The sequence below is a fragment of the Haematobia irritans genome, chromosome 3 (genome assembly GCF_050003625.1).
Source record: "Haematobia irritans isolate KBUSLIRL chromosome 3, ASM5000362v1, whole genome shotgun sequence".
Lineage (NCBI taxonomy): Eukaryota > Metazoa > Arthropoda > Insecta > Diptera > Muscidae > Haematobia > Haematobia irritans.
The window spans coordinates 87,997,219-88,022,120 of NC_134399.1; positions in this window are offsets into that span (position 1 = coordinate 87,997,219).

A 24,902-nucleotide genomic window follows, 5' to 3' on the forward strand; every position below is an offset into this window, starting at 1 on the left:
AAATTCTGTCCAGATCGAGTGATATTTAAATGTATGTATTTGGGACAAACCTTTATATATAGCTCCCAACACATTTGACGAATGTGATATGGTATCGAAAATTTAGAACTACAAAGTGGTGAAGGGTATAATATAGTCGGCCCCGCCCGACTTTAGACTTTCCTTACTTGTTTTATTTCAAAATGCCAGTAAGTGAGAAATAGAAAAGTTGTATGTTGTTGCTGGAGATTTTTTTCCAGTAAAAACTTATGTTAATTACCAACTGTTTTTCAGTGCAAATATAGTCAATTAGAAGTTTGTAAAAAAGATGAATATATTAATTTTTTTAATTGTTTTAAATGCTGTAAATTAGTAGTAGATGGCGTTTGCGTACATATCTACTAATTTTAGTCGTAAAAAACGATGATAAAACGACGTATTGTATATCTTGACCCTAATTTTCATCTCTCGTGGGCTTGAAATGAAATGTAAGAAATAGAAGTAGAATTTTTGAAATATTTAATCAAAATGCCCTGTTTCTGTTTTTTTTTTTTTGTTATTTACAAAAATCTCAAATCTTTTAAATTTTAATAACAATATGTCCATCGAAATACATTTTAAAAGATGTCTTAATTTTATTTTATGGCATTTTTCGCAACGTCTTATTCATTTTCGTGTTCGCTAACAACTTATCTTTTATAATAAAATATTGCCACACCCTAAGAAATGTGAATAAAAATACCCCATCCCTAAAGTGGTAATATTCTTTTATTTTGACAATAATTTTCCATAAAATTTACCTAATGCAAATTTCTTTTTAACAGTCAATTTTATTTTATGATCATTGTTAACATAGCCAAGGACTTGGCAAAGATAATAAACCAAAAAAAAAATTGACAAAATTAAGCTATATTCTGTTATCAGCACATTTCATACGAGGAAGCAAAACAAAATTCATCATCAATTTCGACAATTGAGACACGTTTGTATCGTAAAATTCCTTGAGTGCATTTGAATATGAGTACATTTTTAAAATCGAATCGCCAATAGACAAAGGCCAGCATTTCTTTGGAAGTCATAAAGTAAGAAGAATACTTCAATTTTCTAATATAGCGTTTGACCATTTGAATTGTATAACAAAGACGTGGATGTGCTGTTTTAAAATAAGCTGATCCATAAATAATAGGGAACACTGAAAAAAACTTGTGTAGAATGCAACTATTGGGCAAAAGTGGCTGGATGCACTAGATTCGCCGGTATGGGGCTGGGATCACCAATTTCTAAACGATATTTTTTATGAGCATTTATGGTTTAATCGCATTGTAACCACTAATAATAGAGCTATCGTGTAAAAAAATCAGCGTATGTTTGATTTTTTTAATCATAGAGTTAAGCTTCAAAAATGGTTATGTTGGTGTTTTTTTTTTTCTAAAAAAAATCGCTTAAGTACCCAAACTTCATCAAGATAAAAATTACAGTGTCAAGTGTATGAGAGCTATATTTAAGCATGGACCAATAAAAATCAAATTCAACAGAAGAACTCCTCCAGGAAAATCTGACAGAAATTCGGCATGTAGGTAAGGTTAAGCTAGGTTAGGAATTGTGACAGTCCGTAATATATATAGCCTCTCATAGATTATATAGCCAATTGTAATGCTGTAAATGGTCCACTTATCGAAGATTGCTGCCCGATTCTACGTCTAGGTCAATGACAAGAGTCCTCCTTTTCATAGGGTCCTCCCTTTCATACTACGCCGAAAATACTTAAAAATGTCAATGTTTGCGTGAAACTGGTATTAAGCCCATGACACTTTGAATGCACGACGGGTATCTGGATTCCCAAGAATTTAAATTGGGAGATTGGTTTATATGAGGGTTTTATCAAAGCTGGACCGAGAACAAAAACGAATCTTTGCCAAATGTGGCCCCTGTGGTCATATGAATATAAATCAGGCGAGAAATATATATGGGAGCTCTATCTAAATCTAAACCGATTTCAATCAAATCTGGCACACTTGATGATACCATTAATTTTACACTTTTTGCAAAATTTTAAGCAAATCAATGTAAAAATCTGGCCTCTGGGGACAATTACATCCATATCGGGCGAAAGATATATATGGAATCTGAACAGATTTATACCAAACTTGGTACACGTAGCAAGAATGTTAATTCTACTATCTTTGAAAATGTTTAAGTAAATGGGAGTGATCATATGGGTGTGAATGGAGTGAAAGGTATATATGGGAGCTATATATAAATCTGAACAGTTGTTGACCAAATTTAGTACGCATAGTTAGAATGTCAGTCCTACTATCTCTGCAACATTTCAAGTAAATCGGAGTCAAACATTGACATCTGTACGCAGAGAAGAAACATGATTGTCATAATTATATTCGAAGAGCAAAATATTATGCTAGGAGCTAGTTTTGCGGCGACCATGTAATATTTTCACCTGCAACCATGTTGGCTCAGTGAATACAGTTCTATGAAAAATTGTCCTCATCTAAAATGTTATTATATTGATAAAAAGAATTTTGTTTGAATTAAAAGACAATGGTCACGATCTAACATGTTAAATGAAAAATGTTTTTCTCTCAGTTTAAAGAACATGGTAACAACCTAAAATGTTATGATCTTTATGAAAAAAACTTTTTTCGTCGTCGAAAAAAGGACGCCACTTGAGAAAAGAAAACACAAAAGTAACTTTATTCATTAATTAATTCCTTGTGTATTCGTATTTATAATGTCATACATGCACACTTCATATATTTTTATACACTCGAGTTTGGTTAAATTTCAACAATAAGTAATCATTCCATATATACGTCGAGCCCATCAAATGTACAAATGCAGGCATCATGTAACTGCAAATAAAAATAAGTGATACTATATAGAACAAGTATATATGACCGTAAGTTCGTCCAGGCCAAATCTTATGTACCCTCCACCATGGATTGAATAGAAACTTGTACTAAAGACTGTCATCCACAATCGAATTACTTGGGTTGCGGTAACATTTGCCGATGGCAAGGTATTTTAAAACTTCTTAACTCCGTCTTCTCAATTGTAAGTTAGTCCATTCGGGGTATACTTCAGTTTGACAACATTTTCTATAGAAATAAAATTTTGACAAAATTTTCTATGAAGGACTGGGGAATTCTTCTCACTTAAATATGAGCTAAATTATTAGTTGTTGTACCACAAAAATAGCAACAACCGAATTGCAATTACACCCAACAACAACAATGCAGCAGTTTTAAATTAAGCCAAACAAAGTTTCAACAAACCACAAAACGGCGAAGAAAGCAACTACAGGGATTGATGGCAACAACAACAACAATGATGTGGAGTCTGAGTAAGATTTTCCACTTCCACAAAAGTTGAAGGTACCACCAGTAATCATAAGTTTTGTTGGGTATAGAAATAAAATTTTGACAAAATTTTCTATAGTAATAAAATTTTGACAAAATTTTCTCTAGTAAAAAAATTTTGACAAAATTTTTTTTTCTATACCACAAAAATTTTGAAAAAAAAATGTCTATAGAAATAAATTTTTTCTAGATTACTTTGGGGATCGGCTATATGTAACTATAGACCGATATGGGCCAATTTTGGCATGGTTGTTAGCGGCCATATACTAGCACAATATACCAAATTTCATCACGTACCAAATTTCAATCGGGTCGGATGAATTTTGCTCCTCCAATAGCTCCGGAGGTCAAATCTGGTGATCGGTTTAAATGGGGGGTTATATATAATTAAGACCGTTGTGGGCCAATGTTTGCATGGTTGTTAGAGACCATATACACCTCGTACGAAATTTAAACCGCATCGGGTGAATTTTGCTCTTCCGAGGGGCTCCATAGGTCAAATCTGGGAATCGGTTTATATGGGGGCTATATATAATTATAGACCGATGTGAACCAATTTTTGCATGCTAGTTAGAAACCATATACTAACACTATGAACCAAATTTCAGCTGGATCGGGTGAAATTTGCTTCTCTTAGGGGCTCCGCAAGCCAAATCTGGGGATCAGTTTATATGGGGGCTATATATAATTATGGGACGATGTGGACCAATTTTTTCATGTTTGTTAAAGACCATATACTAGAATCAGGTACCAAATTTTAGCCGGATCGGATAAAATTTCCTTCTCTTAAAGGCAAGCCAAATCGGAGCGTCCGATATGGCCCATTTTCAGTACCATCCGACCTACATCAAAGCAACTACTTGTGCCAAGTTTCAAGTCGATAGCTTGTTTCGTTCGGAAGTTAGTGATTTCAACAGACGGACGGACGGACATGCTTAGATCGACTCAGAATTTCACCACGACCCAGAATATATACACTTTATGGGGTCTTGGAGCAATATTTCGATGTGTTACAAACGGAATGACAAAGTTAATATACCCCCATCCTATGGTGGAGGGTATAAAAATGCAGAGCTAAAAACAAACACATTTTTATACCCACCACCATAGAATGGTGACGGGGGTAAAATAAGTTTGTCATTCCGTTTGTAACACATCGAAATATCGATTTCCGACTATATAAAGTATATATATTCTTGATCAGGGAGAAAATCTAAGACGATATAACGATGTCCGTCTGTCCGTCTGTCTGTCTGTTGTAATCACGCTACCGTCTTCAATAATGAAGCAATCGTGCTGAAATTTTGCACAAACTCGTCTTTTGTCTGCAGGCAGGTCAAGTTCGAAGATGGGCTATATCGGTCCAGGTTTTGATATAACCCCCATATAAATCGACCTCCCGATTTGGGGTCTTGACCTTATAGAAATCGTAGTTTTTATCCAATTTGCCTGAAATTTGAAATCTAGAGGTATTTTATGACCATAAAGAGGTGTGCCAAAAATGGTGAGCATCGGTCCATGTTTTGGTATGGTCCCCATATAAATCGACCTCCCGATTTGGGGTCTTGGGCTTATAGAAATTGTATTTTGTATCCAATTTGCCTGAAATTTTAAATCTAGAGGTATTTTATGACCATAAAGAGGTGTGCCGAAAATGGTCCATATCGTTCCATGTTTTGGTATAGCCTCCATATAGACCGATCTCCCGATTTTACATCTTGGGTTTATAGAATCCGTAGTTTATATACAATTTGTCTAAAATTGGAAATTTATATGTATTTTGGGACCATAAAGAGGTGTGCCACAAATGGTGAGTATCGGTCCATGTTTTGGTATAGCCCCTATATAGACCGATATCCCGATTTTACTTCTTGGGCTTATAGAATCCGAAGTTTTTATCCAATTTGCTGAAATTGGAAATCTAGAGGTATTTTCGGGCCATAAAGTGGTGTGCCGAAAACGGTGAGTATCGGTCCATATTTTAGTATAGCCCCCATAAGAACGATCTCCCGATTTAACTCTTTGGGTTTCTAGAAACCGTAGTTTTTATCCGATTTGATGAAATTGTAAATATTGTCGTATTTTAGGCTCACAAAAACGTGTATCGGATTAATTCCTTTCGGTAATGCCTCCATATAGACCGGCTTCACTTCTTGAGGGTATAGAAGGCGCACTGATCATGAAAATTACTTGAAACTCAATGTAAAATTTCCAGATTTTACTTCTCGGGTGAATCTACAGATTTCAGATTTCAAATCAAGACGTTATTTTACAATTTTCATGCACACTTACAAGAGATGTTAATGATTCCTCTAAAACTCAAACAAAAATGGTTCTTAGAAATCCAGAATCTGATATAGTCCTCATAGGTGAAATCTTTAAATTTATCTTCGGGAAGTGTCCTCAAGTCCTCAAGCCCTCCTGAAATTTCAAAGGAAACCCTAATATTTGGTTCATGGTGGTGGGTATTTAAGATTCGGCCCGGCCGAACTTTCTGCTGTATATACTTGTTCAAATACACTTTCGTTCATTAATGTTCGTATAAAACCACTTGTCACTTATGAATAAATAAATTAGCACAAAACACAGGAATGCCGTATTCATCCTCTATTCTAAGCTTGATTGTTGCTTAGAATAGAGGATGAATTCCTGTGTTTTGTGCTAATTTATTTACTCGACTGACGCGTAAAATGAAATTCGTGTGTACGAGTATATGTTCAAAGTTTTTATAAAATTCTTTTCGCTGCAAAAATGTTAAAAAAATTAATGGTCACAAAAAACTGTACATGGTCTTTATGACCATGTAATGGTTCTAGACAAATCTTTACGTAACCTAAAAAAAATACTTTTTTCTTACAAAAAAGTAAAAAAATTGAATGATCAGGTACCAGATTTTCCCGACCATGTAATAGTCTCAAATTCTATCGTTTAAATGATAGAACATGTTTGCGGCATTTGAGAAATGTTTAAATGTTTATTGCCAGCATATATTTTTCTCGGCTAGAAAATTCTTTCGCAAAGACAAAAGTACGAAATACACAAAGACAAACGTACGAAAGTTTTTCAAAAAAAGTACGAAATTGTTTCATAAAAAGTACGAAAGTTTTTCGTAAAAAGTACAATTTTTTTTATAAAAAGTACGAAAGTTTTACGTACAATTATGAAGAATACATTTTGCTGAAAGAATGTAACATTTTGTATTTTTAATGAAAAGTTTCCTTGGTTGTAAAACAATGACAAGTTATGTACTTGTAACGAAAATGTTCGTTCTTTTTATGAATAAACTTCATTCGGTGAGGTTAGATCGACTCAGGGACCCACCCTGAGCAGTATCGCCAAAGACACCATGTGTCTATCTCGTCTCCTACTGGGTGTTGCAAATATATGCAATAACTTATAATTAACCATACACGATGGTCGCTCGAATTTATTTTAGGGTATCAGAAATTATGATGTTTAAACTTTTTCTCTTCGTGTATCAAGTGCATTGCTCGATATTTAGCTTTTTTTAGGTCATAAAATGAATTTTTCAATAGCATTTATTATATCTCAACATTTTTGTATACACTTTTGCTTAAAATGTAAATGTCCTTCCTAGGTTTTAGAGATATCCATTTTTTTTTTTTTGTTTGGAAAATTCTTTCAAGGGAAGCTGTGACACGTGTCAACATCAGTCATTTTCTCTAATGATAAAAAGATAACAATAACGTTGCCACAATGTATCTGAGGGCACATTAAGGATGGGAATAAAATGGACAGACATGACAACGGTTGGCCGGCCGTTCAGACTGCTAGTTTGCTGGTTGCGTCCTAGTCATGGTGGTGGTGATAGTCATTAGGACACAAATGTTCATATTTAATGTGTCAGCAATAATTTTAGTACAATGCGTGGTTTGTCCTTTTTTCCTGGTCACCGGACCATTCTTAATTTTTTGTTTGGTCTACATTCCATTGCTCTTAAAGGTCTTAAAACCTTCTCAACAAACTATAACATTTTCCGGAAAGTGGACGATAATAAGCCAGAGAAAGAGAGAGCGAGCGAGTGGAATGGTTTCAATGTAAAATAAAAATCCCCATTAAATTTCATAAGAGTGGTAATAGCAAATAAAGCTGGTGCAAGCATAAAAAATGACTATAAAATTGCTTTCCTTTAGTATTTATTTTGTATAGAGATGCAGTTATGTTCACTGATGATGCTACTAACACACAATCTCTTTTATTAATTTTATTTCCCTAGGAAGCTGAAATTGCAAAAATTTTAAAGATCAAATTACAGTGTCCTAGTATTCCTTGAAACTGTGAAATTTAATATTTCCTACAAGTTTTGAAGCGCTTCATTATGCAAAGTAAGCATTTTATGAAGAGGGAATAGGTTTACATCAAATCAGTGGCTGTGGAATCTCTGTTGACAGACACAAATCACTCCAAAGAAAAATGTAAGTGTTCAATTTTAAATATTCTATAAAAATCGTAAGCTTGTTACATCCTGCGCAACACTGTGGAACAGGGCGTTATAAGTTAGTGCATATGTTTGAAACACACAGAAGGAGACGAGATAGACACATAGTGTCTTTGGCAATCATGCTCAGGGTCGGCCCGTGAGTCGTCTGTCCATGCAATTGATAGTGCTGTAAAATGTGCAATTTGGTTGAAATCGGTTCAAATTTAAATATAGCTCCCATATATATATTTCGCCCGATATGCACTTATATGGCCCCAGAAGCCAAAGTTTTGCCCTGATTTGCTTTAAATATTGTACAGGGAATAGAAAAAACATTCTGGCTATGCGTGCCAAATTTGGATGAAATTGGATCAGATTTAGATAAAGCACCCACATTCTTACAAGTTTTCGACTTACAAGTGGCGATTTTACAAGGAAAATGGTGGTGGCAGTTTTTTTGGTCTTCTTTAGATTCCGCTTGACAATAGCCCAGTATTTCTCAATTGGGCGGAGCTCTGTATTTAAAGTATAGGAAAATTAGAGTCATTCTTACAAGTTTTCGACTTACAAGTGGCGATTTTACAAGGAAAATGGTGGTATTTTGGTCATTTGTGCCGAAAAAAAACACACATTTAGCTGATATTTGGCAGTTTTTACGGGACTGACAAAACATTCAGATGTACAAAATGTCGGTTCACAAATACGTGAATTATGATCAAATCGGTGATAACTATATATGGCAGCTATATCTAAATCTGAACCGATTTTTTCCAAACCCAATAGCGATTGTCTTCTACCCGAAGAAAGACGTTATGTCAAATTTGAGGACGATCGGACTTAAACTGCGACCTGTACTTTGTGCACAAAATTACATATACAGACAGACGGACAGACAGACAGACAGACAGACGGACATCGCTAAATCGACTCAGAATTTAATTCTAAGCCGATCGGTATACTAAAAGATGGGTCTATGACAATTATTTTTTGGCGTTACATACAAATGCACAATCTTATTATACCCTGTACCACAGTAGTGGTGAAGGGTATAAAAATATCAGGGCTTAAAAACTAAGTTCATAAGTAACATGGTGCTCTTGAAACACGGTTGGGCGATCATATTCCTTCCCTGGGTGTATTTATAGACATTGTTTGGCGCACATAAGTCAATGTAAAGAATCGTTATTTAAAGAAACTAACTTTTGAAAAACAAAATTAAAACAAAACAAGATCAACTATATACAGCAGATCAACTATATACAGCCGAGCCGGGCCGAATCTTAAATACCATGAATCAAATATAATAGATTCCTATTCGTCGTAGCGGATCAGATCAACCAGTACGCTTCCCGAAGAAAAATTTAAAGATTCTACCTATGAAGACTATATCAGATTCTGAATTTATAAGAACCATTTTTGTTTGAGTTTTAGAGCAATCATTAACATCTCTTGAAAGTGTGCAAGAAAATGATGAAATAACGCCTTGATTTGAAATATAAAATCTGTAGATTTTCACCCCCATTATTTAAATGATTACGAGAAGTAAAATGTGGAATTTTACATTCAATTTCAAGCAATGTTCATGATCAGTGCGTCTTCTATACCCTCAAGAAGTCAAATCGGCATTATGGAAGCCTTACCCTATGGACCGATAAAAACTAAATGCGATACACGTTTTTGTGAGTCTAAAATACCAGTACATTTACAATTTCAGGCAAATCGGATAAAAACTACGTTTTCTAGAAACCCAAGGAGGTAAATCGGGAGATCGTTCTTATGGGGGCTAAAGGGTAGTACGGTCAAAATTTGGTCAATATAACCTTGACGTATTTCTTTCAATTTTGCATTTAAAAAACCTGAACACTCCTCATTTTGAAGGTGTGTGTGTGTAGAATGTTGCTCCTATTTTGATTTTGGAATTCACTCTTCAGTTGTCAAAATGCCGTCCAAGCAAGAAGAGCAGCGTATCAAAATTTTGCTCGCGCATCGCGAAATTCCGAGCTACTCGCACGCAAAGCTGGCAAAATCGCTAAAAGTTGCCAAATCAACCGTTACAAATCTAATTAAAGTGTTTGGGGAACGTTTGTCGACAGCCAGGAAGTCTGGATCGGAGGGAAATCGAAAACCGGAAGCCGCTGAGACGACAAAGAGAGTTGCCGGTAGTTTCAAGCGAAACCCTAACCTCTCTCTCCGAGATGCCGCAAATAAGCTGGGTGTATCGTCTACATCGAGCCAAAAAACGAGCCGGACTACAAGAAGGTAGTGACTCCAAATCGCGATGATAAACAAAATACGACGGCCAAAGCGCGATCCCGGAGGCTGTACACGACGATGCTGACGAAGTTTGACTGCGTGGTAATGGACGACGAAACCTACGTCAAAGCCGACCACAAGCAGCTTCCGAGACAGGAGTTTTATACGGCAAAAGGAAGGGGAAAGGTAGCAGATATTTTCAAGCACATAAAACTGTCAAAGTTCGCAAAGAAATATCTGGTTTGGCAAGCCATCTGTACCTGTGGCTTGAAAAGCAGCATTTTCATAGCTTCCGGGACTGTCAAAGAAGAAATTTACGTGAAAGAGTGTTTGAATAAACGTCTGCTGCATTTCCTGAAGAAACACGGTTGTTCCGTAGTTCTTTGGCCGGATTTGGCATCTTGCCATTACGGTAAAAAGGTCATGGAGTGGTACGCCGCCAACAACGTGCAGGTGGTACCCAAGGACAAGAACCCTCCCAACACGCCAGAGCTCCGCCCAATTGAGAAATACTGGGCTATTGTCAAGCGGAACCTAAAGAAGACCAAAAACACTGCTAAGGACGAGCAGCAGTTCAAGGCAAATTGGCTTTCTGCGGCGAAGAAGGTGGACAAGGTGGCTGTACAAAATCTGATGGCAGGTGTCAAGCGTGAGGCCCGGCAATTCGGATTTGGAAAAGCGAAAGCCTAACTGAATATATTTCCTGAATTTTATGCTAATTGAACTTGAAAAAGACATTTAATTTGATTTTTTAAATAAACGATTTCACCGATTTACACGCGTTTTCCCTTGACCAAATTTTGACGGTATCACCCTTTATACTAAAACATGGACCGATACTCACAGTTTTCAACACACCTCTTTATGGTCCGAAAATACCTTAAAATTTCCAATTTCAGGCAAATTGGATAACAATTTCGGATGCTAGAAGCCCAAGAAGTAAACTCTGGAGATCGGTCGCAGCGAAACTTCATACAAAATCAAAAATACGAAAAAGTTCCGTTTTTATACCCACCACCATAGAATGGTGATGGGGGGTATAATAAGTTTGTCATTCCATTTGTAACACATCAAATTATCTACTATATAAAGTATATTCTTGATCACGGAGAAATTCTAAGACGATATAACCATGTCCGTCTGTCTGTCTGTTGTAATCACGCAACAACCTTCAATAATGGCGCTATCGTCTTGCATTTTGGCACAGATTCGTTTTTTGCTTGCAGGCAGGTCCAGTTCTTCGAAGATTAGCTACCCACCACCCGATTTGGGGTTTTTGATCTTATAGAAACCGTAGCTTTTATCTAATTTGCCTAAAATTGGATATATAGGCGTACTTAAGGGCCATAAAAAGGTATGCTGAAAATGTATCGGTCCATGTTTTGGTATAGCTCCCATACAGACCGATGTTCCGATTTTACTTTTTGGGCTTGTAGACCAAAATTTGTGTTACCATCTCAACTCCTTCATGAAGGTTTATATTCCCTTATATAAATATTTATATCTTAACCAGTTTGGAGACAATTTTTTGTACTTCTACAAAATCTCTATAACTAAAATTTAAATCGGCTTATGTCCTGGGATGAAGCACAATGTTACTAAAAAAATATGGTAAACATTTAAATCTGAACCAATTTTGAGGCATCTTCGCAAAAACGTATGTATGATTTATCGGTCGATAGATGTGTATTAGAGTAATAGGAAAATTTGAGCCATTTTTACAAGTTTTCGACTTAGCAGTGGCGATTTTATAAGGAAAATGTGGGTATTTTGGCCATTTCGGCCCAAATCGGAAAAACATATATATGGAACCTATATCGAAATCTGAACCGATTTCAATAAAATTTCACAGGCATAGTTACTATACTAATTCTACTCCCTCTGCAAAATTTCAGGTAAATCAGAGTGAAACTTTTGCCTCTGTGGTCATATTAGTCCAAATCGGGCGAATGATTTATATGGGATCTATATCTAAATCTGAACCGATTTCAATAAAATTTACCACACTTGACTGTTCTTGACTAACTTGACTAATTGTATTCCTAGTGCAACATTTCAAGCAAGTTAGGGTAAAACTCTGGCTTCTGGGGCCATATAAGTCCATATCGGGCGAAAGATATATGGGAGCTATATCTAAATCTGAACCGATTTGGCTGATATTTTGCATATTTTACGAGAGCCGCAAACCATTACCAAATTTTAAGAAAATAAGTCGATAAATACGTCAATTATGACCAGGTCGGTGAAAGATATATGTCAGCTATATCTAAATCTGAACCGATTTTTCAATAGCGATTGCTTTGAGCCAAATTAAAACTCTGTGCCGAATTTTAGAACGTTGGGACTTAAACTGCGATCTGTACTTTGCACACAAAATTACATATACAGACAGGCAGACGGATAGACAGATAGACAGAGAGACAGACGGACATCGCTAAATCGACGCAGAATTTAATTCTAAAGACGATCGGTATACTAAACGATGGGTCTCAGACTTTTCCTTCTTGGCGTTACATACAATTGCACAAACTTATTATACCCTGTACCACAGTAGTGGTGAAGGGTATAAAAACAAGTGTACACATCAGTATGTTCGACCGGGCCGAATCTTAAATACCTACCACCATGAATCAAATATTATCCACAATCGAATTACTTGGGTTGCGGTAACGCCTGCCGATATATATATATATATATATATATATATATATATATATATATATATATATATATATATATATATATATATATATATATATATATATATATATATATATATATATATATATATATATATATATATATATATATATATATATATATATATATATATATATATATATATATATATATATATATATATATCGGCAGGCGTTACCGCAACCCAAGTAATTCGATTGTGGATAATATTTGATTCATGGTGGTAGGTATTTAAGATTCGGCCCGGTCGAACATACTGATGTGTACACTTGTTTTTATACCCTTCACCACTACTGTGGTACAGGGTATAATAAGTTTGTGCAATTGTATGTAACGCCAAGAAGGAAAAGTCTGAGACCCATCGTTTAGTATACCGATCGTCTTTAGAATTAAATTCTGCGTCGATTTAGCGATGTCCGTCTGTCTATCTGTCTATCCGTCTGCCTGTCTGTCTGTCTGTATATGTAATTTTGTGTGCAAAGTACAGATCGCAGTTTAAGTCCGAACGTTCTAAAATTCGGCACAGAGTTTTAATTTGGCTCAAAGACAATCGCTATTGAAAAATCGGTTCAGATTTATATATAGCTGCCATATATCTTTCACCGACCTGGTCATAATTGACGTATTTATCGACTTATTTTCTTAAAATTTGGTAATGGTTTGCGGCTCTCGTAAAATATGCAAAATATCAGCCAAATCGGATCAGATTTAGATATAGCTCCCATATATCTTTCGCCCGATATGGACTTATATGGCCCCAGAAGCCAGAGATTTACCCTAACTTGCTTGAAATGTTGCACTAGGAATACAATTAGTCAAGTTAGTCTAGAACAGTCAAGTGTGGTAAATTTTATTGAAATCGGTTCAGATTTAGATATAGCTCTCATATAAATCATTCGCCCGATTTGGGCTAATATGACCACAGAGGCAAAAGTTTCACTCTGATTTACCTGAAATTTTGCAGAGGGAGTAGAATTAGTATAGTAACTATGCCTGTGAAATTTTATTGAAATCGGTTCAGATTTCGATATAGGTTCCATATATATGTTTTTCCGATTTGGGCCGAAATGGCCAAAATACCCACATTTTCCTTATAAAATCGCCACTGCTAAGTCGAAAACTTGTAAAAATGGCTCAAATTTTCCTATTACTCTAATACACATCTATCGACCGATAAATCATACATACGTTTTTGCGAAGATGCCTCAAAATTGGTTCAGATTTAAATGTTTACCATATTTTTTTAGTAACATTGTGCTTCATCCCAGGACATAAGCCGATTTAAATTTTAGTTATAGAGATTTTGTAGAAGTACAAAAAATTGTCTCCAAACTGGTTAAGATATAAATATTTATATAAGGGAATATAAACCTTCATGAAGGAGTTGAGATGGTAACACAAATTTTGGTCTACAAGCCCAAAAAGTAAAATCGGAACATCGGTCTGTATGGGAGCTATACCAAAACATGGACCGATACATTTTCAGCATACCTTTTTATGGCCCTTAAGTACGCCTATATATCCAATTTTAGGCAAATTAGATAAAAGCTACGGTTTCTATAAGATCAAAAACCCCAAATCGGGTGGTGGGTAGCTAATCTTCGAAGAACTGGACCTGCCTGCAAGCAAAAAACGAATCTGTGCCAAAATGCAAGACGATAGCGCCATTATTGAAGGTTGTTGCGTGATTACAACAGACAGACAGACGGACATGGTTATATCGTCTTAGAATTTCTCCGTGATCAAGAATATACTTTATATAGTAGATAATTTGATGTGTTACAAATGGAATGACAAACTTATTATACCCCCCATCACCATTCTATGGTGGTGGGTATAAAAACGGAACTTTTTCGTATTTTTGATTTTGTATGAAGTTTCGCTGCGACCGATCTCCAGAGTTTACTTCTTGGGCTTCTAGCATCCGAAATTGTTATCCAATTTGCCTGAAATTGGAAATTTTAAGGTATTTTCGGACCATAAAGAGGTGTGTTGAAAACTGTGAGTATCGGTCCATGTTTTAGTATAAAGGGTGATACCGTCAAAATTTGGTCAAGGGAAAACGCGTGTAAATCGGTGAAATCGTTTATTTAAAAAATCAAATTAAATGTCTTTTTCAAGTTCAATTAGCATAAAATTCAGGAAATATATTCAGTTAGGCTTTCGCTTTTCCAAATCCGAATTGCCGGGCCTCACGCTTGACACCTGCCATCAGATTTTGTACAGCCACCTTGTCCACCTTCTTCGCCGCAGAAAGCCAATTTGCCTTGAACTGCTGCTCGTCCTTAGCAGTGTTTTTGGTCTTCTTTAGGTTCCGCTTGAAAATAGCCCAGTATTTCTCAATTGGGCGGAGCTCTGGCGTGTTGGGAGGGTTCTTGTCCTTGGGTACCACCTGCACGTTGTTGGCGGCGTACCAGTCCATGACCTTTTTACCGTAATGGCAAGATGCCAAATCCGGCCAAAGAACTACGGAACAACCGTGTTTCTTCAGGAAATGCAGCAGACGTTTATTCAAACACTCTTTCACGTAAATTTCTTCTTTGACAGTCCCGGAAGCTATGAAAATGCTGCTTTTCAAGCCACAGGTACAGATGGCTTGCCACACCAGATATTTCTTTGCGAACTTTGACAGTTTTATGTGCTTGAAAATATCTGCTACCTTTCCCCTTCCTTTTGCCGTATAAAACTCCTGTCTCGGAAGCTGCTTGTGGTCGGCTTTGACGTAGGTTTCGTCGTCCATTACCACGCAGTCAAACTTCGTCAGCATCGTCGTGTACATCCTCCGGGATCGCGCTTTGGCCGTCGTATTTTGTTTATCATCGCGATTTGGAGTCACTACCTTCTTGTAGTCCGGCTCGTTTTTTGGCTCGATGTAGACGATACACCCAGCTTATTTGCGGCATCTCGGAGAGAGAGGTTAGGGTTTCGCTTGAAACTACCGGCAACTCTCTTTGTCGTCTCAGCGGCTTCCGGTTTTCGATTTCCCTCCGATCCAGACTTCCTGGCTGTCGACAAACGTTCCCCAAACACTTTAATTAGATTTGTAACGGTTGATTTGGCAACTTTTAGCGATTTTGCCAGCTTTGCGTGCGAGTAGCTCGGAATTTCGCGATGCGCGAGCAAAATTTTGATACGCTGCTCTTCTTGCTTGGACGGCATTTTGACAACTGAAGAGTGAATTCCAAAATCAAAATAGGAGCAACATTCTACACACACACACCTTCAAAATGAGGAGTGTTCAGGTTTTTTAAATGCAAAATTGAAAGAAATACGTCAAGGTTATATTGACCAAATTTTGACCGTACTACCCTTTAGCCCCCATAAGAACGATCTCCCGATTTACCTCCTTGGGTTTCTAGAAAACGTAGTTTTTATCCGATTTGCCTGAAATTGTAAATGTACTGGTATTTTAGACTCACAAAAACGTGTATCGCATTTAGTTTTTATCGGTCCATAGGGTAAGGCTTCCATAATGCCGATTTGACTTCTTGAGGGTATAGAAGACGCACTGATCATGAACATTGCTTGAAATTGAATGTAAAATTCCACATTTTACTTCTCGTAATCATTTAAATAATGGGGGTGAAAATCTACAGATTTTATATTTCAAATCAAGGCGTTATTTCATCATTTTCTTGCACACTTTCAAGAGATGTTAATGATTGCTCTAAAACTCAAACAAAAATGGTTCTTATAAATTCAGAATCTGATATAGTCTTCATAGGTAGAATCTTTAAATTTTTCTTCGGGAAGCGTACTGGTTGATCTGATCCGCTACGACGAATAGGAATCTATTATATTTGATTCATGGTATTTAAGATTCGGCCCGGCTCGGCTGTATATAGTTGATCTGCTGTATATAGTTGATCTTGTTTTGTTTTAATTTTGTTTTTCAAAAGTTAGTTTCTTTAAATAACGATTCTTTACATTGACTTATGTGCGCCAAACAATGTCTATAAATACACCCAGGGAAGGAATATGATCGCCCAACCGTGTTTCAAGAGCACCATGTTACTTATGAACTTAGTTTTTAAGCCCTGATATTTTTATACCCTTCACCACTACTGTGGTACAGGGTATAATAAGATTGTGCATTTGTATGTAACGCCAAAAAATAATTGTCATAGACCCATCTTTTAGTATACCGATCGGCTTAGAATTAAATTCTGAGTCGATTTAGCGATGTCCGTCTGTCTGTCTGTCTGTCCGTCTGTCTGTATATGTAATTTTGTGCACAAAGTACAGGTCGCAGTTTAAGTCCGATCGTCCTCAAATTTGACATAACGTCTTTCTTCGGGTAGAAGACAATCGCTATTGGGTTTGGAAAAAATCGGTTCAGATTTAGATATAGCTGCCATATATAGTTATCACCGATTTGATCATAATTCACGTATTTGTGAACCGACATTTTGTACATCTGAATGTTTTGTCAGTCCCGTAAAAACTGCCAAATATCAGCTAAATCGGTTCAGATTTATATATAGCTCCCATATATATCTTTCGTCCGATTTGGACTTATATGGCCCCAAAAACCAGAGTTTTGCCCTGATTTGCTTCAAATTTTGCACAACGAGTACGTTTAATAGTATCGTTAATTGTGCCAAATTTAGTTGAAATCGGTTCAGATTTAGATATAGCTCCCCTATATATCTTTCGTCCGATTTTGACTTATATGGCTTCAAAATCCAGAGTTTTGGCCTGATTTGATTAAAATTTTGTACAAGGAGTACGTTTAATAGTATCGTTAATTGTGCCAAATTTAGTTGAAATCGGTGCAGATTTAGATATAGCTCCCATATATATCTTTCGACCGATTTGGACTTATATGGCCCCAAAAGCCAGAGTTTTGCCCTGATTTGCTTCAAATTTTGCACAACAAGTACGTTTAATAGTATCGTTAAGTGTGCTTAATTTAGTTGAAGTCGGTTCAGATTTAGATATAGCTCCCATATATATCATTCGCCCGATTTGGACTAATATGCCCACAGAGGCAAAAGTGCTACTCTGATTTATGTGAAATTTTGCAGAGGGAGCAGAATTGAACTTGAAACTTTACACAGGCAGTAGAATTAAGGTTCTGTATATGCGTGTTTATTTTGGTTGAAATCGGTTCAGATTTTGATATAGCTCCCATATATATCCTTCGCCCAATTTTCGGTCATATGACCACAGAGATCAATGTTGTTATCCGATTTACGTGAAATTTTGCACAGGGAGTACATTCAACATAGTAACTATGCATGTGAAATTTGATTGCAATCGGTTCAGATTTCGATATAGATTCCATATATATGTTTTTCCTAATTAGGCAAAACTGGCCGAAATACCTACATTTTCCTTATCAAATCGCCACTGCTAAGTCGAAAACTTATCAAAGTGACTCAAATTTTCCTATTACTCTATTACACATCTATCGACCGATAAATCATAAATACACTTTTGCGAAGTTGCCTCAAAATTGGTTCATATTTAAATGTTTCCTATATTTTTTTACTAACATTGTGTTCCACCTCAGCGCATTAGCCGACTTAAATGTAAAATCTATAAGTTTTGCAGAACTCTGTACAGATCTGCTCAGATATACAGAATATATGTGTATGGATTCATATAGCATCCAACACATGGACGGATTTGATATGGTATCGAAAATGTGGACTTACAAAGTGGTGAAGAGTATAATATAGTCGGCCCCGCCCGACTTTAGACTTGCCTTACTTGTTTTTTCTTAAATTGAAATTAGATGGTTGTCCGTAAATGGGAACTCGGTACATAATTTTATGATTTTTGCAAAGGCTTCTGCCAGACTTCTTTTTAGTAAAGAACTTAAATTTACATGAAATTGGCAGAGGGTGCATCATTTTCCAACATTTTAGCAAATGTTAATGTGGTAAAATTGTTTACTACTTTTGCTTTTTCCGATTTATTAGATGGGAAAACAATAATTCTTTGTATGTTGTTATAATATAGTGCTTAATTTTCAGATATGTTGAGGAGAAGGATACCTTTCATTGACAAACCACACTTAAAATTCACAAGAAATGTAGAAGTTTGTCCAACTACTTGAATACAGAACATTTTTTAAGACGAACCATTTTACATATGCATATCCGCCGTATTTGTACCTATAAACGAAAGAGCAAGTAGTCCGATTTGTTTGAAAGAATTCAAATCTTTTCGAATTTGTTTTCAGCACGAAGGATATGGTTGACTAAGTTAACGCAAATGTTCCTACAAATACGCTTTGGAAGGCGCAGCGAAGCGGGCCGGGTTACGCTAGTATTTTATATTATTAATAAACATAAGCACCAATGCTTCCAGTTAATATTGTTTATTCGTCAATTTTTTCTAAAGCAATAAAAAATCTTCGAATCGCGACGGCAACTCAAAATCTACTGAAAAACTCAAACACAACAAAATCACGTGTTGCCTTCAAAACGTTACGTTTCGGTTTTTGTCTCGTATTATATGATTGTATTGTATACATATGAGAGTAACTCTATGTTGTGGCTCTCTTACGCTAAGAGAAAACCAGTATTTTTGATATATTATGTATAATTTCATTAATTTTATTAAACCGTCTCTACATATTATTAAAAAAATCATAATTTCATAGCAAGTATTTATGAAAACAATATATTATGTAGGTGTACACATTTTTTATGAAAAATTCCATAAATTTATAAAAATGTACAAATTTATGTACAAATTCATATTTTATTTTTTTTTTTTTTGTGTATATTATTTAAAAATTCACTAACCGTCAACACTTCCATTACCATATTGCCATTCAAATTAAATATCTGTCGTTTGGCCATAAAAACTTGCCAGAGTGTTCCTTCATTTAAAAAATGACCAGTAAAACTTTCTTATTTAGATATAAACACTTCTGTAATTACTAAAATTGTTTGGAAAATCTATTCGCTTTTATTTAAAGTTATATTAAAATCTAACTAAAACTACAAAAAAATGTTGGCAAGCAAAGTAAAACTCACAATTGAAACCAATGTTTTGCGTAGACACACATAGAGTAGTAACACAGACGCAATGAATAAGAGAAACAACTTTCCCTTGAGATTTTCCTTTTGTAATTTGTTAAAAAAAAAAACTCCCAAAACTGATAACTACTTTTTTCGAAAGCCAAACTAGGGAAAAATTCAAAAGCTGAAGTTTTTAAATAAAACTATACAAAACATTATTCAAGCAACGAATTATCAGAAACTTCGAACCTTACTCTACTGAGAGATGGATATTACATAAAAATTAAAAAAAACACAGATAAAATGATGATTAGGTCGAAACATCATGATGTCCAATATTATGCGAACATTTAAATATATGCAATTATTTGAAATTCATGAATTCCATAAGCGGGTAAAACTGTTGGATATTCTATCCTATATAAATTCAAAGTGGAATGGGTTATGCTCAAATTCGCCACAAGTTTAAGGGCTTTATTGTGAAGCCTTTGAAAAGATTTTAGTTCTGTAGTTGTTTATATCCATATATTATTGACAGATAACAATAATGACTCTGTATTAAAGACTGATAAATTAACGGTTTAATTTTCCTTAACGAACGTGTTGAAACTTGTACAGTTTGCCAATAACTGTTGATATTTTAGATTTTAGGAACTATATATGTCGATTCCACGAGAGGTTTCCTTGTTAGTACAAGTTAATTATCTAACCGTAGGAACTTCCGTTATCTCCCTTCCGTTACTATGAATTTTAAAGACATTATCGAATTTAAAACGAGGCTTAAATCTACTTAATTGAGTCTTATCAGAATTTACAAAGATATTGTTGAGAAGAACAAACTCAAATTTCAAGTAAGCGTCTAGCTCTATAAAGTTTTACCATGTTATAACATATGGATACATAAGACAAATGCCATCTACATAAATAAACATTTTCCCATCCAAAGTAAGAATCTTCATTCGTTAACATAAAGAGAAAACAGTAAAGGCTTTAAAATACTACCTTGGGGTACTCCATACTTGACCTCCATCATAGAGCTACGCTGTTTCTTAACATGCACAAATTGTTTGCGATTACTTAAATAACTCGATTCTCTTCCACAAATTCTACAAAACCCACACCCTCAAAAAAAATCGATTCTCTAACATATGTTCCAAACATATTTCGCAGGAAGCACATATATTATTGGATACTGCCGAAACATTCATATGTTTGTTTTATGTGAGCATATTATATGTTTGGAAGCATTTTGAGTCCACAAATAGTATATGCTTGGAAGAATTCCCCAGAGAAGATTGTGGTCATTCCCTCACATAATTTTCACTTCCACGAAATTTTTGAGTTCTTCGCATCTTTTTCTGTAATACAAATATGTCGGTTTTTTTCAAATGTCTATTCTCTTGGTTCCGAATGTCTATTCTCTTTATTTCGAATACTCATTCTAATATTCAAATTAAATAATATTTAGACTTAAGCATATTAAATTTTTGGCCTTATCATGAAACAGTTTTCCGAAACAACATACAAGCGGTTTCACAGAAATTGCTCTCATTTCATTCTCTCGCTGTGTTATGTTGATATCTTTTTATTCAACCCTCCCGGTTTCCATCTCTATTTCTTTCTCTATACTAACTCTTTCCCTGTCGATCTCTGAATAAAGTATCACAACATATATATGTTTACTCGAAATTTGTAAATTTATATATGTTTACATTCACACATATCATTTTTATTAAACATTCATGCCCCAAACATAATATATTCTAACATATTAACATATGTGTTCCAAACATTTTGTATTAGTTTAGGAACATTACATGTTTGCACTTAAATATATTGTGTTTAAAAATTGTGCCCGAAACACATTTTGTTTATATCGGAACATATGAAAAACATATTTTTCTAACAGTGCAAACTTCCTCATTAATAAATTGTGTGCGACAAGATCGAGGGCCTTCGACAAATCGTAAAACATATCAGCAACAGCGCTGTGACCCTTATCCAATTATTTGCAGATACAGCTACACCCTCAAAAAATCGCTTCTCTAACATATGTTCCTAACATATATTCTTGGATATTGTCGAACATTATGATGTTTATTTTATGTGAATATATTATATGTTTACTTTGGGCCAAAAATATTATATGCTTGGAATCATTTTCTCCTAAAGAACTTTGTGTTCTTACTGGATTTATTGTTGTCGCAACACGCGACAACAATAAATACCTACTTTAACATTTTGTTCAAAAATTGAACGATATCTCCAAAACTACTTGGAAAATTGAAAAATAATGTAAGCATGGCTTAAAGAGAATATTGTTTGGGAGTATCGGATTTTTATTATACCCTCCACCATAGGATGGGGGGTATATTAACTTTGTCATTCCGTTTGTAACACATCGAAATATTGCTCTAAGACCCCATAAAGTATATATATTCTGGGTCGTGGTGAAATTCTGAGTCGATCTAAGCATGTCCGTCCGTCCGTCTGTTGAAATCACGCTAACTTCCGAACGAAACAAGCTATCGACTTGAAACTTGGCACAAGTAGTAGTTATTGATGTAGGTCGGATGGTATTGCAAATGGGCCATATCGGTCCACTTTTACGTATAGCCCCCATATAAACGGACCCTCAGATTTGGCTTGCGGAGCCTCTAACAGAAGCATATTTCATCCGATCTGGCTGAAATTTGGTACATGCACTGTTAGAAAAATATGTTTTTCATATGTTCCGATATAAACAAAATGTGTTTCGGGCACGATTTTAAACCACAATATATTTAAGTGCGAACATGTAATGTTCCTAAACTAACACTAAATGTTTTGGACATCTATGTTAATATGTTAGAATATATTATGTTTGGGGCATGAATGTTTCATAAAAATCATATGTGTGAATACAAACATATATAAATTTACAAATTTCGACTAAACATACATATGTTGTGATATTTTATTCAAAGCGACAGAGAGAGTATAGAGAGAAATAGAGATGGAAACCGGGAGAGTTGACGAAAGATATCAATATAACACAGCAAAAGAGTCAAAAGAGAACAATTTCTGTGAAACCGCTTGTATGTTGTTTCGGAAAACTGTTTTATGATAAGGCCAAAAATTTGATATGCTTAAGTCTAAATATTATTTAATTTGAATAAAGAGAATAGACATTCGGAACCAAGAGAATAGACATTTGAAAAACAAACAGCATATGTTTTCGCCTTGAGAGCAGCATTTTATGTATGTGTGGACATGTGTTTTGTTTATCATTTTGGCATTATGGGCACAATTTTTTTCTTGGTTCGTTAAAAGAAATCAGAGGTCTTCATAAAAATAGCGAAAGGGCATTATACACTTTTTAGAGTTGGGACAGTAAAATGAAATAAGGAGGAAATAGTGAAAAATTACACAGTAAAATGTAAAAAAACAAACTTTAGTTCCTCTTTAGTAGTCCACGAGGAGTTGACGGACACCATCAAATATAAAAGCGGACATTAAGTTCGAGTTTTACAGCTAAAACAATTTAAAAAGTTTATTTTCTTTAAAATGAATTATTAAAGAAAAATAAAAGGAATTTTAGAGCGATGGTGTTAAATGCTAGTAAAGAACTGTTCACTCCTAAATAAATGTATGTTTATATTATAAAATTATGTATGTATGTTTATACTCGACTCCACGTTCTTCTTTTGTTAGTTTTTGAATTCCTTCCAAATTTTAAAGTTTTGTCCAAAAACAGTTTTTTATTACAATATTGTTATTTTTGCAATAAAAAATAATATTTTATCCAAAAATCAGTCAATTTCGTTTATATCAAGCACTGTTACTGACTATAAATCTTTAATAACGCACATTTCGAAGTTTCATTTAAAAAAATTTAATATAGTATAAATATAAATGTGTAAATTAAAAAAAAAAAAAATGTTCGGTCGGAGCAGGGATTGAACCCACGAACCTTTGCATGCAAGGCAGACATGCTAACCACTGCTCCACGTGGCAAACAAATGTATGTTTCTGTTAAATAATGTAATGTTTGCATGGGCTCGTGGGCGCTGCAAACTATGCTATATAAATGTAACTTAAAACGATAATTATCTACTGGTGACTATAACAGCTACGTAGCCCAGTGGATAGTGTGTTGGCTTACAAACTGTATGGTCCTCGGTTCGATTCTCCGTGCAGGCGAAAGGTAAAATTTAAAAAATTTATAAAAGTGAATAATTTCTTCAACATTATTTGTATTACAGAAAAAGGTGCCAATAACTAAAAAAATTGAAAATTACGAGTATGTTAGGGAATGAGCACAATCGTGTTTGGGAAAATTTCTTCCAAGCATATAATATTTTTGGCTCAAAATGCTTCCAAACATATAATATGTTCACATAAAACAAACATATTAATGTTTCGGCAGTATGCAATAATATATGTGCTTCCTGCAAAATATGTTTGGAACATATGTTAAAGAAGCGATTTTTTTGAGGGTGTGGTGTTGGTATATTGTCTCTAGCAACCATGCAAAAATTGGTCCACATCGGTTAATAATTATATATGGCCCCCATATAAACCGATCCCCAGATTTGGTTTGCGGAGCCTTCGGCTGAAATTTGGTACATTCTGTTAGTATATGGTCCCTAACAACCATGCAAAAATTGGTCCACATCGGTCCATAATTATATATAGCCCCCATATAAACTGATCCCCAGATTTAGCTTGCGGAGCCTCTAAGAGAAGCAAATTTCATCCGATCCGGCTGAAATTTGGTACATGGTGTAAGTATTTGGTCTCCAGCAACTATGCAAAGATAGGTCCACATCGGTCAATAATTGTTTATAGCTGTCATATATAAGAGAAGCAAATTTCATCCGATTCGACTGAAATTTGGTACATGGTGTCACCATATGATCTCTAACAACCATGCACAAATTGGTCCACATCGATCCATAATTATATATAGCCCCCATATAAACCTATCCCCAGATTTGGTTTGCGGAGCCTCTAAGAGAAGCAAATTTCATCCGATCCGGCTGAAATTTGGTACATGGTGTAAGTATATGGTCTCCAACAACTATGCAAAGATAGGTCCACGTCGGTCAATAATTATTTATAGCCGTCATATATAAGAGAAGCAAATTTCATCTGATCCGGCTGAAATTCGGTACATAGTGTTAGAATATGGTCTCT